Source organism: Rhinoraja longicauda, chromosome 1 (assembly GCF_053455715.1).
Source record: "Rhinoraja longicauda isolate Sanriku21f chromosome 1, sRhiLon1.1, whole genome shotgun sequence".
NCBI classification, from domain to species: Eukaryota; Metazoa; Chordata; class Chondrichthyes; order Rajiformes; family Arhynchobatidae; genus Rhinoraja; species Rhinoraja longicauda.
Genome location: NC_135953.1, coordinates 102,392,610 through 102,414,038, shown reverse-complemented (window position 1 = coordinate 102,414,038; position 21,429 = coordinate 102,392,610). Strand labels below are relative to the sequence as shown.

At 43.3% G+C, this 21,429-nt stretch overlaps 1 long non-coding RNA gene across 1 annotated transcript in view; it reads right to left on the bottom strand.

The window, feature by feature from the left end:
* Nucleotides 1–20,495, bottom strand: part of LOC144600177 (uncharacterized) — a 223,800-nt gene extending 203,305 nt beyond the window's left edge. Inside the window, exon 1 of the long non-coding RNA XR_013548096.1 lies at nt 20,437–20,495. This is a non-coding gene — a long non-coding RNA (uncharacterized LOC144600177). The remainder of the gene's footprint in view (nt 1–20,436) is intronic.
* Between the last annotated feature and the right edge of the window lie 934 nt (nt 20,496–21,429).

Below are 21,429 nucleotides of genomic sequence, written 5' to 3'. Positions count from 1 at the left end.
ATAGAGGGAGTCAATCTTGTCCAGGAAGGTAAAAGTCATGGTTAGGCTGACAACTGATAGCCCGGGAAGAGAAAGGCCATGAATAAAAGGAAAGCTGAACATAACGGTGCTGTCAGGAAGGGTGAGAGTTTAATTCAACCCTTTGTATTGTTGAAGTGTGAAGCGATAGAAACTGCCATCTGCGCTCCGTTCTCCTGCACAACCCCAAGTGCTGGAAGGCATGGGTGGGAAAGCTGAGGGGGTCCCTGGAGAATATTTCTCTCTCTATTTTGTTCACTCAGGCATTGGAGACTTCCTGTTTCTTAATGGTGGGAAGTAAGTTGAACTGTTAGCCAGATGACTCACAGACAGGCTCTTCTTTGGTCTCTGGAGCTTTGTCATCTTTTTAACCCAGATTAGAAAGGGCCCGCGTAAAACAAAGCAGCTCCCGGCTTGGGAGTTTTGGAGCTGTGGTGGAGGGAGAAGTGTGTAACACTATCGCTGGGTCTTAAGCCCTACTGATAATGGAAACCAGTCTGTAATCACCTTCCAGCCTCTCCTGCATATTTACCAGCCCAGAGAAATGAAAGTGTGCATTTCCAGACGCGAAATTACTTCTTAAATGTTGCGATGGCCCCTGCCTCAACTACCTCCTCCGGCAGCTCATTCCAAATACCCACCACCCTTTGTGTGAAAAAGTTACCCCTCGGATTCCTATAAAATCTTTCCCCCTTCATCATTAACCTGTGCCCTCTGGTTCTTGATTCCCCTACTCTGGGCAAGAAACTCTGTGCATCCACCCGATCTATTTCTCCCATGATTTTGTACACTTATATGTAATTAAGTCATTCGAGACAGCCCATTGCTGACATTCACTACACCAGAACTAGAAAACTCAAGATGTTGGAGTAATTCAGTGGGTAAGGCAGTATCTCTGGAGAACATTCTTAGGCAACGTTTCAGGGCGAGATCCTTCTTCAGATTGGAGAACTAGAGGGCTGTTGGGGTATAAAGGAAAACCCCAACTCAAAACCCCCTATCCTCAACCTGGCCCAAGCTTGAGGATTTAAAGCTTGTTCAATTCTGAGCTGCCCAAACATTGCCCCCCAAAATATTACAACCAGATGTATTTAAGGCGAGGGGGGAAAGATTTAATAGGAACCCGAGGGGCTAAAGGGTGTGTATGGAATGAGCTGCCAGAGGAGGTAGATGAGCCAGGTACTACCACAACATCTAAGAAACATTTAGATAGGTACATGGATTGAATAGGTTTAGGGGGATATGGAACAAACGCAGACAGGTGAGACTAGTGTAGGTGGGGCATGAAGGGTGGCATGTGCAAGTTGGGCCGAAGGGTCTGTTTCCGTGCTCTATGACTTTATGACTCTCTGTGACTCACATTATATTATTCATATGTGTAATATTAACCAAGTTATTCTGAACTGGACAAGGCACTGAGCTGGCTTGTAATGGCTGATCCAACACAAATGTTCTTTTAGAAAATGCTTTGGTGCAGCTTGTAGAGCTGCTGCCTCATGGTGTCAGGGACGCTGGTTCAACTCTCACCTCCGATGCTCATTGTGCACAATTTACATGTTCTCCCTGTGACTGCATGGGTTTTGTCTTGATGTGCCTGTTTCCTTCCATGTTTAGTTTAATTTAGTTTATGTCACGTGTACCGAGGTACAGTGAAAAGCATTTGTTGTGTGCTGACCAGTCAGCAGAAAGTCTATACATGATTCCAATTGGGCCATCCGCAGTGTACAGATACATGATAAGGGAATTACTTTAAGTGCAAGATAAAGTCCAGCAAAGTCCAATCAAAGATAGTCCGAGGGTCTTTAATGAGGTAGATAGCCTGTGGTGATAGGATGGTTCAGTTGCCTGATAACAGCTGGGAAGAAACTGTCCTTGATCTGGAGGTGTGCATTTTCACACTTCTGTACCTTCTGTATCCCACAGTCAGAAAGATCGGTAGGTCAATTGATTCCCAAGCTAGGTTAAATGCCCCTAGAATCTAGAAGAACATTAGAATCTGAGGGGAGATAATAGAGTGTGGAGATAATGACATAGGATTCATGCAGAATCAGTGTATTTCCATGCTTGTTGGCTTACACAGACTTACTGACCCAGACACTGTTGCTGTGCTTTATGGATCTACGATTCTATAAGGATATGCACTCGGGCTGATCTGAACCAATTTATACAATTGGGTCCCAAAGCCTGAGGTGGGAAGCTGTCCATTGAGAGCAACATTGACATGTGGTGGCAAAATGGTGCAATTTGCTCTAATCTAAAGGTTCTGTTTGAACCACTGCCGTGGGCTGTTCTCTCTGGAATCAGCTTTTATGTATATTGGATGGAGAACAACTATTTTAGTTCTTCAAGATGTTATTATTTTAGTGTCAGCATATCAACAAGCCAAGGACCCAGAGTGAGATATTTCTGTTGGAGCAGACTGCCCTGGCTTTCTGATCCATCAGTATTTCATGGCTGGGCATTATCTTACCAGCAAAACAATTTGCATTGACCCCTGGTAACCATCCCAAGGAGTGCTATCAACCAAAGCTTCACACTAAACCAAGTCATAGTGTCATAGAGTGATACAGTGTGGAAACAGGCCCTTCGACCCAACTTGCCCACACAGACTAACGGGCCCCATTTACAATGCCCCACCTGTTTGGCCCATATCCATCTAAACCTATCCTATCCAAGTACTTGACCCATTCGGGTCCCAACCCAAAACATCACTTATCCATGTTCTCCAGAGATGCTGCCTGACCTGCTGAGTTACTCCAGCACTTGGGGTCCTTTTGTGTATTAACCAGCATCTGAAGTTCCTTGTTTCTATAGAAACTGCTTGAAGGGTAGGACAGACTGTTAAACGGGTAACATTTAGTAAGGATAAAAAGAGGCAATATAAATTTGGAGTATAATATTAAGAGAGAAACTAGAACAGAGAGATCAGTGCACAAATTTTTGAAAGTGGTTAAAGAGCATATGGGATAATTATCTTTATAACTAGATGATAGGAACACATGAGCACAGAAGTTAACATGAACATTAACTCATTGTATAAAGCAATAGATCATTCTATTCTAGAAACAAGGAACAGCAGATGCTGGTTCACAAAAAAAGTGCTTGAGTAACTCAGCGGGTCAGGTCAGCTGCATGACCTAACGTGTTATTCTAGCACTCTGTGTCTTCTTTGGTCAACCAGCATCTGTAGGTCCTTGTTTCTACCTTTACCTGTTCTTTTTTAAAATGTTTAATGGAGCATTATCCTTGAGTCTAATCGTACTAGGTTGAGAATATTCTGGTGAGTTAACACAATTGTCCGGAAAGTAGACAATTCCAGCTCCCTCCGGGAAACTCCGTAACGTCCAATTGTGAGATTAGCATATTTTGTAGTAGTTTGCAAAAAATCAACAATTAGTACTGAGATGGCGCACAAGACAGTCAACTCTCAGCGTGCTGGTCCCAGAAATGGATCTGCAATCATTCATTACAATCGCTCCACTCTTTTAAACCTCACTCCAATAGCAGCATTTCTTAATCTGTACACTCTGAACAGCTAGATTATAATCAGATATAGTCTTTTCGCTGACTGGATAGCACGGAATAAAAAATATTTTCATTGTACCTTGGTACAGGTGACAATGAACTAAAGTAAAGTAAAGTAAACTAAATTAAATTAAACTAAACAAAACCAATATAAACTAAACTAAACTAAACTAAACATAGCACAAAAAGTAAGGAAATTTGTGTTTGGTAGATTATTTCTTTGTTGTAACAATGCTTCTTGGCAATAAATCTTATACCGTTGGAAAGCCTGTTTATTTCCCTTTTAAATGGTGCCACATTTGTAAGGAACATGCATTTGTGGGATGAGCAGCAGAGCTGAGTATATGGGTTGCGCCCATGAAAAATTTGCCAAATCTTCTCTGCCAATGCCAAACAGCTTATTCTGCTGTTGCTATTGACTCTTGTTTTGAGCTTCTGGTACCCCCAGGTGCTGACAAGAATGGGATGCCATCCCACAACAGTGTGTGACCAGGCTGGTGACCAGCATGAGGAGGAGGTGCCAGGCTGTTATGGCTGTGTATGGTTCTTCCACACGCTACTGTGGCTCCTGTTTATTAAATGAATAAATTGTTAAATTGCCAATATGTCTTGTTTCTTCAGACTTCAATCATCCAATCCACCAAACAACACCGAACAAGAGTCAATGGCAGAATAAGCTACCAAACACAAATTTCCTTTTTGTGCTATGTTTTTTAGTTCCGCAAAGTAATGATGGCACATACTGACAGTTTCAACATCATTTTAATGGTTTAAAATCCAAACCACTCTCTCTTTTACTCTGCCAGTGTGGTCAGAATATGCCAAAATCTTTTTGTCTGATGGATTGTAGAACTATTATTGTCTCGTTGAAAAGAATTAAGCTATCCCTTCAAAACCAGCTCAGAAGAAACACAAAGAGCTGGATAACTTTAAATGTTAAAGGTGCAGAAAAAACCCAACTAATCCTCTGAACAGGATATCCTGTAAGTACCGGCAACAAAGAAAGATAATAATAGAGATCGGTTCCCGGTGGGAGTACCCCTTTCTAGGCACCGTTCTCGCTAGGAAGTTGTACTGAAACCATCTTTCTGGTGTAATTGAGTGTGCGTATGGGAGTGGGTAGGGTGGATTGTTAAGGAATAAGATCAATGTTTTCATGAAGGTCTGTAAAGATTATTTGTCAAATACAACATTGTCCTTTTCCCTTGCCAGACCAAATTCCCTTCCACCATCCCTCATAATCCAACAGGAGATTTCCATGTCTAAGTTGAGAAGGCGTAGCTTTAACATAAGAAGGGGAAAGTTTAAAGGAAATGTGCGGGGAAGGTTTTTTACACAGATAGTAGCGAGTGCCTGGAACGCGCTGTCGGGGGTGGTGGTAGAGGCAGATATCATGGTGGCATTTAGGAGGCTCTTAGGTGGACACACACATATGCAAGGAATGGGAAGACATGGACCATGACTAGCTTAGTTGGGGCATTTTTGGTCAGGATGGACAAGTGGGACCAAAGTGCCTGTGTCCGTGCTGTGTGACTCTATGATTGCGCACCAGCAAATGAGATTAGTTTATCTTGGCATCATGTCAGCACAGACATTGTGGGCCGAAGGGCCTGTTCCTGTTCTGTAGTTTAGTCTTTAGACTTTAGAAATAAAGCACAAAAACAGGCTATGCGGCCCACTGAGCCCGCGATGACCTGCATTCACCTTGTACATTTACACTATCTTGTACACTTGGGACAATTTACAACTTTTACAGAAGCCAATTAACCTTCAAATCTGTACATTTTTGGAGTGTTAAATATCTTTAATCAGACTTTACTGGACTTTATCTTGCACTAAACAGTATTCCCTACATCAAGTATCCGTACATCGTGGAAGGCTCGATTATAATCATGTCTCGTCTTTCTGCTGACTGTTTAGCATGTAACAAAAAGCTTTTCACTGTACCTCAGTACACATGATAATAAACTAAACTAATTAACTAACTAACTAAAATTAATTAACACCAATTATGTAAATTAATTTAAGTATTTGAATTAATTAAGTTTGTTTTATTGTTTTTAAGTGTACAAGCATTTCAGTCTTTTAATTTTTGAACAATTTGCAACTCTTCAATCCATCTGCCTCACGCCTGCTTTTATTCCAGAGAGTATGTATTCAAGAGAGAGTTAGATAGAGCTCTTAGGACTAACGGAACAAGGGGATATGGGGAGAAAGCCGGAACGGGGTACTGGTTTTGGATGATCAGCCAATTTCATATTGAATGGCAGTGTTGGCTCAAAGGGTCAAATGGCCTACGCTTGCATCGGTTTTCTATGTTTCTATGTTTATCTCAGGCCTTTGTCCCAACCATCTGCCTATCAACCAAAAAACCCTCACCTGTGTCCACCTATTGCCTGCCATGCTTTGTCCTGCCTCTCCTCTCTTCCAGTTTTCTTCTCTCCCATCCCCACAATATGCCTGAAGAAGGGTCCCGACCCAAAGCCTCATCTATCCATGTCTACAGAAATGGTACCTGACCCTTTGAGTTACTCCAGCACGTTGTGCCTTTTTAAAATATTGTTAAAATATTTTTAATTTGGAGATACAGTGCGAAAAAAAGCCCTTTGGCCCACCAAATCCGCACCATCCAGCGATCCCCATACACTATCACTATCACTATCCTACACAACAGGGACAATTTACAATTTTTATTGAAGCCAATTAACCTGCAAACCTGCACGTCTTTAGGATGCGGGAGGAAACCGGAGCACCCGGAGGAAACCCACGTGGTCACAGGAGAAGGTACAAACTCCGTACAGACAGCACCCGTAGTCAGGCCTGAACCTGGGTCTCTGGCGCTGCAAGGCTGCAACTCTACCATTGCGCCACTGTGCCACCCTTTAATGTTTAAATTTTTTTCAACGGTATTTTTTAAGTTCTCCAGGAGATTTTCAAAGACATTTGGAAACATTCTATGCTGCTTAACTTTATGATTATGTGCCTTATTTATGCAGTGGTTATTTCAGTCGGTGAGGCTGGGGTTGGATCTCACTGGCTGTCAAACCATCCAGATGGAACAGCCAGCAGCATCCACTGTGAGATGCTGGGCAACACTGTGCTTGGCTCTGGGCCGCTCAGAACCACTGAAGTGCTGGGAGAGGGTGTTGCATGAGGCGGCACTTAAAAAACGGAAGAGAGAACAAGGATAGAGTTCCACTGGTTTTCATGCTCCCCCTCACTTGCCTCAAGCATTCAACGCACCATTTTCCTCAATTTCCAGCAGCTTCATTAAGATTCCACCATCTACCTCCCTGCTCCACTTTCAGCATTGCGAAGGGTCCTTCACGATTCCCAGGACTGCTCCTCGATCCCAGCCTACAACCCATCTAACAACACTTTCCCTTACACCCTGCCCTTTAACCTCCTCCCTTCCCACCTCATAGGGTCCCAAATAGTCTTTCTAGGAGAAACGATCAACCCAACTCATCACCTATTCTTTTTCTCCAGAGAGGCTGCCTGACCCACTGAGTTAATCCAGCACTTTGTGTCTATCCACTTACCACTTACCAGGCTTTGTCCCTTCCTATCTATTTTCCAGCTCTCTATCCCCTACTATAATCAGTTTGAAGACGGGTCCCGACTAGAAACGTTGCCTTTCCATTCTCTCCACAGATCCTGCTTGGCCTGCTGAGTTACTTCTGTACTATGTGTTTTGCTCAAGATTCCAGCATCTGCATTTCGTTTTGTCTCTACTCGCACTTTATCTGAGGCAACCTTCTCTGTTTAGTTTAGTTTAATTTAGTTTAGAAACATAGAAAACATAGAAAATAGGTGCAGGAGTAGGCCATTCGGCCCTTCGAGCCTGCACCGCCATTCAATATGATCATGGCTGATCATATTGTACGAGTATTAGTATTACTGTTTAGTATTACTGTCAGGTGTCCTAGGGTACAGTGAAAAACATTTTTGTTGCACCCTATCCAGTCGGCAAAAAGACTATACATGATACAATCAAGCCATTCACAGAGTAGATAGAGGATAAAGGGAATAACGTTTAGTGCAAGATAAAGTCCAATAGAGTCTGATTAAAGATAGTTCGAGGGCCTCCAATGAGGTAGATGAAAGGTCAGGACCGCTCTCTAGTTGATGGTAGGATGGTTCTGTTGTTGTAATTAAGCCCAAGGCAAGTTTGAGGAACAGAATATTATCTTCTGTCCAGCTACATCCCCGACTAAATATTTAATTCTACAAATTCAGATAGTTCACTTTCTCTATCTGTATCCGAACTGGCCATCGGTTCAGTTTCTGTTGACCTGTCGGCCTAGCCTGAGCCTGAGCCTGAGCCTGAGCCTGAGCCTGAGCCTGAGCCTGAGCCTGAGCCTGAGCTACTGATCAGGTCCCACAGTCTGCATCTCTCTTTATTTTACACTGTTTTTGTCACTCACTAATTATCTCCACTAACACTTGCGGCACAGTGGCGCAGCGGGTAGACCTGCTATCTCACAGCAACAGGGACCTGGGTTCAATCCTGATTGGGCAGCGTGGTGGCACAGCAGTAGAGTTACTGCCTTACACTGCCAGGGACCTGGGTTCAATCCTGATTGGGTGGCGTGGTGGCACAGCAGTAGAGTCACTGCCTTACAGTGCCAGGGACCCGGGTTCGGGTGCTGTCTGTGCAGAGTTTGTACGTTCTCCCTGTGACCACATGGATTTTTCTCCGGATGCTCTGGTTTCATCCCACATTCCAAAGACTTACAGGTTTGTAGGTTAATTAGCTTCAGTAAAAATTGTAAATTATCCCCAGCGTGTAAGATATTGCTAGTGTACGGGGTGATCGCTCATTGGCGAATACTCAGTGGGCCGATGGGCCTGTTTCCATACTTTATCTCTAAACTAAACTAAACTAACCTATTCGACAGAGGAACTCTGCAACTTATCACTGTCCATTCCCTCTGCAGATGCTGCATGACCCATTGAGTCACTCCAACACTTTGTGTTTTCCTCAAGATTCCAGCACCTGCAGTTCTTCGTGTCTCCATATTGCTTTGGGCTGAATTAGCCCATCCACCCACCTTCTCTGCAACTTAAAACTCACTTGTATTTTTCTCTCTCCCAGTTCTAAATGAAGGTTTTTGGCCTGACACATTCCTCTTTCCACAGAGCTCTGCTTGCTGAATGTTTCCATCACTTTCTGCGTTTATCTGCACTTTGAAGTTGAGTTTTGAGTTATGAACACCTTCCATGTGGTATCAATCACCAGGGATTCCTTGCCTCCTATCTGAATCTATTGTTGGTCATTTAATAGACCTTCATTGCCCAAGATTTGGCAGCTTCCTTAGTGTTAATTAGGTAGCCAGGAGGTGAACTCAATGGGACTTTAGTCTTTCTTCTTCTGGCAATTTTTATGCTGTTATGTACCTTTTAGGAATTCTATTTCTTCCTTTTCCAAGATAATAAAAATGTAACTATGTCCAAAGTGTGAACTTTCTTGCACACCAGATAACCACAGAATGCAATTTTGTGGCAATTTATGGTAAGATTTTGAATATCCTTATCCTGTTGGCTTGAAACCATTCGAAATAGTTCTGTGGCAGCCAAAATTACCCCGTGTAAGAACACGCATTTCTTGTTGATTACATTACAGTTCTGTAGTGGTACTGGTCTATCACACTTAATAACAAATATATTCTCCAAAATACTCTAGGCAAAAATACTCTAGGTGGAATTCATGCACCTTACTGTTCAAAAATTATTTTTTTCCAAAAATCTGTTCAAGAAACTAGAAGCTGCCACAAGAAATATAGAGCCACCATTCTAGATTCAGATGGGGTAAAGTTGGCCTGAAAATTAAAATCAATGGAAAAGAAAATTGGATAAGTTATAAAACAGTCTGTTGAGACACCATTAGTGTTTTGCTATAAGGTTTAATACAGTTTCACTGTCTAAAATGAATTAAAATATAGACTTTCTGACTACAATTAAATATAAACATTTGGAACTAGGCATCTCCCAATGTTCTGAACTTTTGGCGATGCAACAATTTTAGAAAGTTGAACTTTACAGGACTTTGGTCAGGTCACATTTAGAGTATTGTGTGCAATTCTGGTTGCCCCCACTACAGGAAGGATATGGAGACTTTGGAGGTGATGCAGAAAAGTTTTACTAGTTTGCTGCCTGGATTGAACGTATTAGCTGTCAGAAGAGTTGGACAATGTTGGGCTGTATTCTGTGGAGTGTTGAAGGCTGAGGGGTGATCCGATAGAAGTTTATAAAAATTATATGAGAGGCACAGACAGGTTAAACAGTCAGAACCTTTTGCCCAGGGTGGAAATGTCAAAGACTAGAGGGCACGGCTTTAAGGTGAGAGGGCCAAAGCTTAAAGGAAATGTGCAAGGTGAGTTTTTTACACAGAGATGGTGAGTGCCTGGAATGCACTGCTGGAGGTGGTGGTGGAGGCAGATACAATAGTAACATTAAAGAAGCTTTTGCCTAGGCACATGGATATTAAGGGTAAGGAGGCAGCTGGATCACATGCAGGCAGAGGAGAGTAATTTAACTTGACATCATGTTCGGCGTGGACATTGTGGGCCAAAGGGCCTATTCCTGTCCTATATTCTACGTTCAATGTACTCTGTGTGAAGCATAGAATCATGAGGCCATGCAATGGGGAAATGATTCTCACTGACCATCAGGCACTCTTATCCTTCATCAACCCCACTTATTCTCCCCATATTTCCACAACCTCCCACAGGATCACCATTCACCCACATAACCCACACCACCCTGGCCAAGCTCTCATTTCACTCCTGCTCAGAGACCGAGTCGGCGCTGACTAGCAATCCCCACACGCTGACACTATCCTACACACACTAGGGACAATTTACAAGTTTTCCGAAGCCAATTAGCCTACAAACCTGCATGTCTTTGGAGTGTGGGAGGAAACCGGAGCACCTGGAGAAAACCCACGCAGATCACAGGGGAACGTACAAACTCCTTACATACAGACGAGCACTCGTAGTCAGAATCGAACCTGGGTCTCTTGCGCTGTAAGGCAGCAACTCTACAGCTGTGCCACCATGCTGCCCTGTGTCCCAAAGTATGGGAGACTGATAACTGTAATGTCCAGGCTCAGGAGCAGCTTCTTCCCAACAATTATTAGGCTATTAAACACTACAACCTCAACTAAGTTCCAAACTACATAGACTTATGGGCATTGTTTTTGTCTTTGCACTATTATTGTTTGTTTGTTTTTTTATATGCTGAACTTCTTTATTGTACTTTATTATGGTGATTGCAGAGTACCATGTTTACATATCTGTTATGCTGCTGCAAATAAGCATTTTATTGTTTTTATTTCGGGATATATGACAATAGTCAACACTCTTGACTCTTGACTCTTGCAAATTAATCTATTAACCTGCCCATGTTTGGGATTTGAAAGGAGATTGACGAACCTAGAGGAAACCCATGGGGTCACAGGAAGAACGTGCAAACTCCACACAGAGATCAGGATCGAATCCTGGTCACAGGAATTCACAGGTCTACCTGCTGCACAACTATGCTGTCCCCAAAGACAATATCCTACACAGTTTTGCCACATGTCTAAATGACCCAATACCCTTATGACCGAACAGCTAAATAGTGAGACCTTAACAAGCCCAGCAGAAGGTTGATACATTATGCATTTCATGGCAAATAAAACAGTAAGTGATTCGACTTCAAAATACAATTGTTTCTCTGAACACCTTTGCTCAGTCTGCCTAGGCCTTCGTGACCTCCCGGCTGCTTTAACTCCCCTTACCATTCCCATGCTGACCTTTCTATCCTGGGTCTCCTCCACTGTCAGAGTGAGGCCAAATGCAAATTGGAGAAACAGCACCTCATATTTTGCTTGGGCAACTCACAACCCAGTGGTATGAATATTGATTTCTCTAATTTCAAGTAACCCCCGCATTCCCTCTCCCTCCCACATCCTAGTCATTGCACGTTTCACTGTTGTCCTGCTCAGTTTCACTGTTTGTATCCCCTTGTTATCACCTTTTCCACAGCCAACAATAGACCATTGTGGGCTCCACATTTCCGTGTTAATCGTTGCTGGCTTTGTCCCTTTGCATATCTTTCATTCATTTGTTCGTTGTACCTTTTCATACCTCTAGTTTCCCTCTCCCCTGATTCAGTCTGAAGAAGGGCCTCGACCTGAAGCGCCACCTATTCCTTTTCTCCAGTGATGCTGCCTGACCCGCTGAGTTACTCCAGCATTTTGTATCTATCCACCTACCACTTGCCGAGGTTTGTCCCTTCCTATCTCTTTTCCAGCTTTGTCCCCCTTACTATAACTTATCTGAAGAAGGGTCCCGACTCAAAATGCTGCTGCCTGACCCGCTGAGGCACGCCCGCATTTTGTGTCTTAAGTGATTTGACTTATTGTGCAGGCACAGTATTTCATACACAACCAGGCACACCCCTGCTGGCCCATTTGCATGTAAACAATTCCAAGGCACTCTTCAGAGAAAAGGAGGAAAGCACTCCTTGGAGTGCTATCAACGACACCACTGCTGAACAACACTTATGCTCATTACCCTGTACGACGTTGCTGTGTCAGACTTGGCTGTCCATGATATACAGTTCACAAGATCAAAACAGGAATTACCTCACTTCTTTCCAATGTGAACAGTTCCCTTTTCTGCTAGACTCTGTGTCTCACGCTTTATTGTTAATTTTCTATCCGTTACTACTTCAAGAATGTCAAAAGTCAAGAGTGTTTTATTGTCATATGTCCAAAAACAGAACAACAAATTTCTTACTTGCTGCAGCACAACAGGCATGTCAACACGGTACTCCATAAATGCCATAATAAGTTCACAAGTCATAGGAGCAGAAGTAGGTCATTCGGCCCAATGAGTCCACTCCGCCATTCAATCATGGCTGATCTATCTTCCCTTCTCAACCCCATTCTCCTGCCTTCTCCCCATAACCCCTGACACCCTAACTAATCAAGTATCTGTCTTGGCCTCCACAGTAGTCTGCGGCAATGAATTCCACAGATTCACGACCCTATGACTAAAGAAATTGCTCCTCGTCTCCTTTCTAAAGTTATGTCTTTTCATGCTGAGGCTGTGTCCTCTGGTCCTAGACTCTCCCACTAGTAGAAACATCCTCTCCTAATCCAATAATTAATAAAAAAGAAGTTAAGTATATTCAAAAAACAATCAATAATAGAGTAAAGACAGACACAATACCTGTTAGTCTATGTAGTTCTGAGCATAGTTGGAGATTACAAATTCAACGTGCCTAACCAGTAATTCTCCAGCAATAAAGAAGGTGTTAAAGGTACCACAAAGAAGTGCATTCAAGCACACCAACTCACAGTACAGTATAAAATAGCAATGGCACGGCGGTCGGTGCAGGGTAGAGTTGCTGCCTCACAGCACCATAGACCCAGGTTCAATCCTGACCTTGGGTGCTGTCTGTAACAAGTTTGTACGTTCTCCCTGTGAGAGCGTGGGTTTTCTCCGAGTGCTCCGCTTTCCTCCCACATCCCAAAGATGTACAGGTTTGTAGGTTAATTGGCTTTTGGAAATTGCCCCTGGAATTCCTGGAGTTGGAATCAGAATAGCCAGAAGAATCAGAATAGCCTTTATTGTCATCCAAAAAAACAAGTCTTTTGGACGAAATTCCATTACCCACAGTCCAACAATAAGAGCAATAAAAATAAGCAATAACACACACAATCACAAACCAACACAAAACAAAAAAAAGAAACATCCATCACAGTGAGTCTCCTCCAGTCACCTCCTCACTGTGATGGAAGGCCAGAACGTCTTTTCTCTTCCCCTGCCATCTTCTCCCACGGTCAGGCTGTTGAAGTTGCCACGTCGCGGCGGTCGGGACTCCCGACATTGAAGCCCCCGCCGGGCGGAGAAAATCCAGGCCGCGCCGGACGGTGAAATGTCCGCAGCGGGCCGACCAAGCCCCGCGATTCAGGGCAGACGAAGACGCTGCCACTGCCGGTGCTCCCGATGTCGGCCCCCACCCAGGGGCCCGCGAGCTTCCGATATCCACGCGGCCCGCACCGAAGCCTCCGAAGGCGAGTCGCAGCCGCCCTCACAGCGCCACCACAGCCTCCGAAGGCAGCCAGCTCCGCAGATGGTAAGTTCGGTCTGCGGGCTCTGCGAACCAGAGCCCCAGGTGGTCCCAGCTGGAGGCCGCCAGCTCCAGGTGTTTGGCCGATGGTAGGCCACAGCGGGAACGGAGACAGGACCCAGAAAAAAAAGGTCGGGTCTCCGTTCGGAAGAGACAATTTTACAGTCCCCCCCCCCCACACACATAGTACACTACCACAAAAAAACACATCACTTCTAAAAACTACAATTAAGACAAAAAAACAATAAAAAACACAGAAGACAAACGAACTGCAGGTGAGCCGCACCTGCTTACACAGCGCCGCCACAGATAGAACTAGTGGACAGGTGCTCATTGTTCAGCACGGACTTGGTGGGCCGAAGAGCCTGTTTCCACACTGTATCTCATCTAAATTAAAATAAATGATATGTAAACTTTCTCGTTAAAACTAGCAGATATGAGTTGTGCTGGAGTAACTCAGCGGGTCAGACAGCATGTCTGGAGAGCGTGGATAAAAACATAGAAACAAAGAAAGTAGGTGCAGGAGTAGGTCATTCGGCCCTTCGAGCCAGCACTGCCATTTAATATGATCATGGCTGAACATCCAGAATCTGTACCCTGTTCCTGCATTTCCCCCATATCCCTTGATTCCATTGGCCCTAAGAGCTCTTTGATAACATAATAAACAAATTAAACAAATTTCAATAAATTAAAAACCCTAATACCCGTGCAAAAAGCTCAAATGCCTTAGACCTTTCTTCAGACTAATTTTAGGGGGGTGGTGGAAAGAAAGTTGGAAGAGAGGAGAGGTCGGACAAAGCACAGCAGGTAATTACTTTTTGTTTAAACCAGCATCTGCAATTCCTTGTTTTGAGGTATTAATAGTATTTGTACTTGAGAGTGGCACTGATAATTAAAAGTACATGTGAATTACCATATATTCTACTCTAGACAGGGTGGCACATTGCCACAGCAGCAGAGTTGCTACCTTATAGCGTCAGAGACCCAGGTTTAATCCTGACCATGGGTGCTGTCTTTACGGAGTTTGTACGTTCTTCTCTGTGATTGCATGGGTTTTCTCCAGGTGCTCTGGTTTACTCCCACATTCCAAAGACGTACAGGTTCATAGGTAAATTGGCTTCGGTAAAATAGTAAAATAGTCCCTAGCATGTAAGATAGTACTAGTGTACGGGTCATCGCTGGTTGGCGTGGACTCGGTGGGCCAAAGGCAACTGTATCTCTAAAGTCTAAAGACAGACATTTTAAAATGTATTGGGCAGAACAATATTAATATTCTTTCCCATAAATGAAGAAGTAGAGTAATCGAGTCATATAGCAGAGACCTTCACCCCATCTAGTCCATAATGACAATGAACAACCCATTACACATATTGTACATTAATCCTATTTTCAGTTCAAGAATCAAGAGTCAAGGGAGTCAAGAGAGTTTAATTGTCACATGTACCAACAACAAAACAAATAAATTATTCCTTGCAGCAGCATAACAGGCCTGTAAACACAGTGTTCTTTGATAACATAGTAAGCAAATTAAACAAATGTCAATAAATTAAAAACCCCAATATCAGTGCAAAAAGCTCAAATGCCTTAGTGCAACCAAGATAGTTCATTGTTCATAGTTTAGTTACTATTTTGCAGTGTTTAAGTGCTTGATGGTTGTTGGTAATATGCTATTTTTGAACCTGAGGTCACGTTTTTAAGAGTCCTGGATCTTCTTTCCAAAGGTAAGAGTGAGATCAGAGTGTGGTCAAGATGGTGTTGGTTTGATGATGCTGGCTGCCCTTTTGAGGATGCCTTCATTTGCCTCATGTTGGAAAAAAACTCAAATGCTCTTAATTTGAATTCTCCAGACTGAAGAAGGGCAGTGATCCGAAATGTCGCCTGTCTATTTCTTCTATAGATGAAGCCTGACCCATTGAGTTACTCCAGCACTTTGAGTTTTGCTGGAGATTCCAGCATCTGCTGTTGTTTGTATCGCTGTATTTTGATCTTCCCTCCGGATGGGAGTTGAGAGTAATGAAGGTCTTGGCAAGGTGGATGTTGAGATGTTTTCATGGATGTGAGAGACCGGAGCAAGGGGACGCTGTTACTAAACATGTGGCTGTGATTTAATATCAAACTGCATCGATGCTTCTTCTCTCAGGGGGCACAGAATCTTTGGAATTCTCTGCCTCAGTGGTAGAGGCCCCATCATTTGATACATTTTAAATGGAGAAAGATGAAAGATTGAGGTATTGGGGAATTGGAACAGAAAAGGAGTTGAGGGCAGCACAGATCACCCATGATCATATCGAATGGCGGGACAGGTTACAGGGACCTGGTGACCTACTCCTTCTCATGTTTTCTCATGTTCTCGTGTTTCTCGGAGTTTTACTCCTTTCAAGTCTGCGCTATATCTTTACAACAAGAGGGGGTTGAATTTTATTCTTCTGGCAGATCTCTTTACTGTCTACTGAGCCAGCGTTAATCTGGCAACCACATTCCCAACAGATAAAATGGTGTCTGCCAAAGATCAGGCAGTTGCACAAGATAATCCCAAGTGCAGTATGACCTTCCTTGGCCAAGCCCCACTGCTGGTTTGGTAGAGAAGAACCAATTAGACATTACTACATTCTCACACTGAGTGAAATAAATCATTATTTTAAAAGGAAGATGTACACGAAATACTGGAGTAGCTCAGTGGTCAGGCAGCATCTCTGGAAAAAAGGAATAGGCAACATTTCAGGTCGAGGCCCTTCTTCAGACTGAGAGACAGGGGAGAGGGAAACTACAGGTTTGAAAAGATACAAAGAACAAATGAACGAAAGGTATGAAAAGTACAAATCAAAACCAGCAACGATGATCAGGAAAGGTAGAGCCCACAATGGTCCATTGTTGGCTGTGGAAAAGGTGATAATGAGTGGATGCAAACAGTGACACTAAGCAGGACAACAGTGAAACTGGTACGTCGACTAGGGTGGGGGAGAAAAGGAACAAGGGGATGCAAAGGTTACTTGAAATTAGAGATATCAATACTCATACCACTGAGTTGTAAGCTGCCCAAGTGAAATATGAGGTTGATTTGTTCTTTTCATACCTTTAATTCATTTGTTCTTTGTACAATTTCATACCTCTAGTTTCCCTCTCTCTTGACGCACAGTCTGAAGAAGGATCTCAACCTGAAACGTCACCTATTCGCTTTGTCCAGAGATGCTGCCTGACCCTCTGAGTTACTCCACCATTTTGTGTCTATCTTCGGTGTAAACCAGCAGCTGCAGTTCTTTCCAACGCACTTTATTTTACAAGGTGGTGTGAGTTGCCAGAGCAAGGCAATAGGAAAATTGCTTAGCTGTAAATATTGGCTCAGTAGCATACTCACCTCTGCCTCTAATGTGTTATTGTGTTTGTGGTTTCTTTATGAGTTGGTCTCTGCCATTTATCAGAGGGGAGTATTGCAAAATGAATGCTACTTCAGAGAATTCTGGAAGTTCCCTGCTGCTTCCATTTGCTCTTCGCCACTTGCACCCCAAATCTTGTTTCAATTAAGGTTCAGATATTTATTAAGCCAGGTGATAAGTGGTGGTTTAATGAATACTTTATTTCTCCATTGTCTATTGTTTGCCAATTTATTAACACAGTCTGTGATTAAACAGTGGGGAACACAAGCCCATGTGATGTACATACACCTATTGTGTAATGTGCAGCTAATGAAAAACACACACTGACGCAGAAGGGGAGGACTCAGGTGAACGCTCTTTCCATCCGTTCTCATCCACTCATGCATCTGCCGTTATCCTCCTTAATTCCTCAGAAGACTTAGGAGCTTCGGTATGTCCCCAACAACTCCTACTAACTTCTACAAAATGCACGCTAGAAGGCATTTTATCGGGATGTATCATGGTATGGTTTGGGAACAGCCCCATCCAAGACTGCAAGAAATTATAGAGCGTCGTGGACGTAGCACCGACCATCACGCAAACCAAACTCCCTTCCATTAACTCCATCTACACCTCATGCTACCTGGATTAGACAGCATGAAGGGATGAGTCTCACCCAAGACACTACCCTCTTCTATCCTTTCCCATCAAATAAGAGGTGCAAAGGTGTGGAAATGCACACCTCCAGATTTAGGGACAATTTCTTCCCAGCTATTATCAGCCAACCAAACCATCTTATTACCAATAGAAAGCAGTCACAACCTACCATCTACCTCATGGAATACCCTCGGACTTTCTTTAATCAGACATTACTGGACTTTATCTTGTATTAAACATTAGTCCCTTTATCCTGTATCTGCACATTGTGGACGGCTTGATTGTAATCATGCAGTCTTTTCGTTGACTGGATAGCACGCAACTGAAAGGCTTTTCACTGTACCTCGATACACGTGACGATAAATAAACTAAACTCTAGTTAGTATTTTCACATCCTTGGGACATCCCAAAGTGAGTGGAAACTATCACCAGGAAATAGAATTAAAAAGTATAGAAAAACATTTAACTAAAAGATGCCAGAAAACAAATAAAACGAGAAAATATTGGAAATACTCAGCAGGTCAGGCAGCATTTGTAGAGACAGAAACAGAGTTGATTGTTCACATGAATTACCTTTTCATCAAGACGACTTTTGACATCAAGGAACTGAATTTCAGAAGAAGAGTTTAAAGTTCTTGCACAGGTGCATGGATAGGATAAGTTTAGAGGGATATGGGCCAAACACCAAATAGGCTAAATATACCTGTCAGCAGGAGTTCAGTTGTACACCTGTATCATCTTATCTCCCCTGCCAGTTACAACCACAAAAAGAACTCAAGATTTAATTTTAGTTTTAGAGATACAGCACGGAAACAGGCCCTTGCATGGAACAAACTGCTGGAGGAGGTAGGGATTATCGCATTGTTTAAGAAGCAATTAGACAGGTACATGTAGGACAGGTTAGAAGGATATGAATGAATGAATGGATGAATGAATGAATGAATGAATGAATGAATGAATGAATAAGTTTATTGGCCAAGTATGCATATACAAGGAATGTGCCTTGGTGCTCTGTTCACAAATGACAATACAAACATACAGTTAACAATTAAGAATAAAGCATAACCACATCAAAACAGTAAGGATACAACATTACGGTCTAAACACGTGGGTGAAAATAAACCAGAGCAAAAAAGAGACTACAGACTTTGGTTATTGAGTAGAACTATCACTCGTGGAAAAAAGCTGTTTTTATGTCTGGCTGTGGCTGCTTTGACAGTCCGGAGTCGCCTTCCAGAGGGAAGTGCTTCGAAGAGTTTGTGGCCAGGGTGAGAGGGGTCAGAGATGATCTTGCCCGCTCGCTTCCTGGCCCTTGCAGTGTACAGTTCATCAATGGGGGGAAGGTTGCAGCCAACAACCTTCTCAGCTGTGCGAACGATCCGTTGCAACCTCCGGATGTCGTGCTTGGTGGCTGAGCCAAACCAGACCATGATGGAGAAGGTGAGGACGGACTTAATGATAGCAGTATAGAATTGGACCATCATTGCCTGTGGCAGATTGTGTTTCTTCAGTTGCCGCAGGAAGTTCTCCTCTGTTGGGCCTTTTTGACTGTGGAGTCGATGGTGGCCCCTCATTTAAGGTCCCTGAAGATGATGGTTCCAAGGAACTTAAATGACTCCACAGATGTGACTATGGTGTTGTTGATGGTGAGTAGGGGGAAGGGAGGAGGATCTCTTCGAAAGTCTACAATTAATTCCACTGTCTTGAGAGCATTGAGACATGTTGGTCGGTGTGGGCAAGTTGGGCTGAAAGGACTGTTGCCATGCTGTAAAACCCGATGACTAATAGTACTGCCTCAGCTACCTCCTCCGGCAGTTCATTCCATACACCCACCACCCTTTGTGTAAAATAGTTATCTCTTAGGTTCCTATTAAATTCCCCCCCCCCCCCCACCTCATCTTCAACCTATGTTCTCTGGCTCTCGATTCCCCTACTCTGAACAAAAGACTATGCATTTATCCGATTTCTTCCTCTCATGATTTTGTATACCTCTATAAGGTCACCCCTCATCCTCCTGCCTTCCACAGAATAAAGTCCAGGCCTGCTCAACCTCTCCCTATATCTCAGGCCCTAGAGTCCTGGCAACATCCTGGGCCGAAGGGCCTGTTTCCACGCTGTATCCCTAAACTAAACTAAACTCAACTAAATATTCTACATAGAGTCATAATGCAGGGTACAGCACAGAAATAGGCCCTTCGGCCCAAATTGTTCATGCCGACCAAGATGTCCCACCTTAGTTAGTTGCATTTGCCCCATGTTCCTCTAAACATTTCCTATCCAAGTAACTGTCCAATTGTCTTTTATGGTGAATGATGAATTTCCTATTCCCTCTAATATATTGTAAAGAAATCGGGGCTGCCCATCTACCTTTGTACCCTGATAATAGTTGGATTCAGATTAGACAAACCCTTCTCCTCTTGAGAAGTTAGACCCATTTCAACTCCTTAGGGACACTGAACTGTACAATGAAGAAGCTTCATTCCCTGTGAGAGAGACCATGTTAAAAGAATGAGCACCATTACATTTTCAAGCACAATAACGACAATACAGGCTCCTAGAGATACCTGCAGCCAGTAAAGAAATAAAAAGAAGAATGTTTTGTGATGTAGAATAATTTGTCAACACTCTGTTGCTGACAAAAATTTGGGTTGAAGAATATTTGCGTAAAGGATAGTTTAAATTGTAACTCAGGACTGAATAAAAAACAAATAGAAGATGCAGGAAATCTGAAATAAAAGCAGAAAATGCTGGACATTACCTGAAGAAGGGCCTTGACTCAAAACATCATCCATTCCTTCTCTCCAGAGATGCTGCCTGTTCCGCTGAGTTACTCCTGCTTTTTGTGTCTATCTTCGGTTTAAAAAAGCATCTGCAGTTCCTTCCTACACATGAAATGTTAACTTTGTTTCTCTTTTCCACTGTCTCACCTGTTGACTATTTACCCATCTTTTTCCCCCCGCTCTGTAAGGATGTTCCATTTATCAGTGTTGATATATTTCATGCTTTTAACCATAAAAATTCATCCAACAAAAAAACCCAGAGCAAGCAGAAGTAATCTGTTCAAACAGCAACTCATCTCTGGGATTGTTACCATAGGCAACATAGATATTGCAATACGAGTTCACACCTTTCTTTCATTATGTCGGCCTGTTTTGGATTCCTTCCAATGCATTCCAGTCACACATAAACTAAAGTAATTTTTACCAGCAGACTTCAAAGACTTGGCATTCTCTTCCTTCCAGGGAAGGTGGTAGAATTAATGGAGGGCTTTTCCTGTCAGCTTATTCCTCTAACTGTTCACATAATCAACCTTAACCTGTGACCATGGCACAACTGTACAGCGCCAATTGTTGTGGCATTCCATTTAGAGCAAGGGGTGGCACTGTGCCACTGTCTGTGGGAGTCGCTGTGCACACAGCACTGGTGATCTGGGTCCTATCCTGGCCTCGGGTGTTGTTCGCCCATTCTCCCTGTGACTGTGTGGGTCCTCAGGTTTCCTCTCACTTCCCAAAGCTATGGAGGTTAGTAGGTTGAAGACACAGAATGCTGGAGCTTCTCAGCAGGATATGGATCATGTGCAGGGCAGCATCTTAGGCAGGATCGCAGGAAAACATGGACAGGGAGGAGGTTAGTAGCTTAATTGGCCACTGTGTGCACATGAGCGGTAGAATCCAGGGGAAATTGTCAAGAATTGGGGGGGGGGGGGGGGAGAATAGAAAGTGACATGAATGTAGGATGAATGTTAATGATA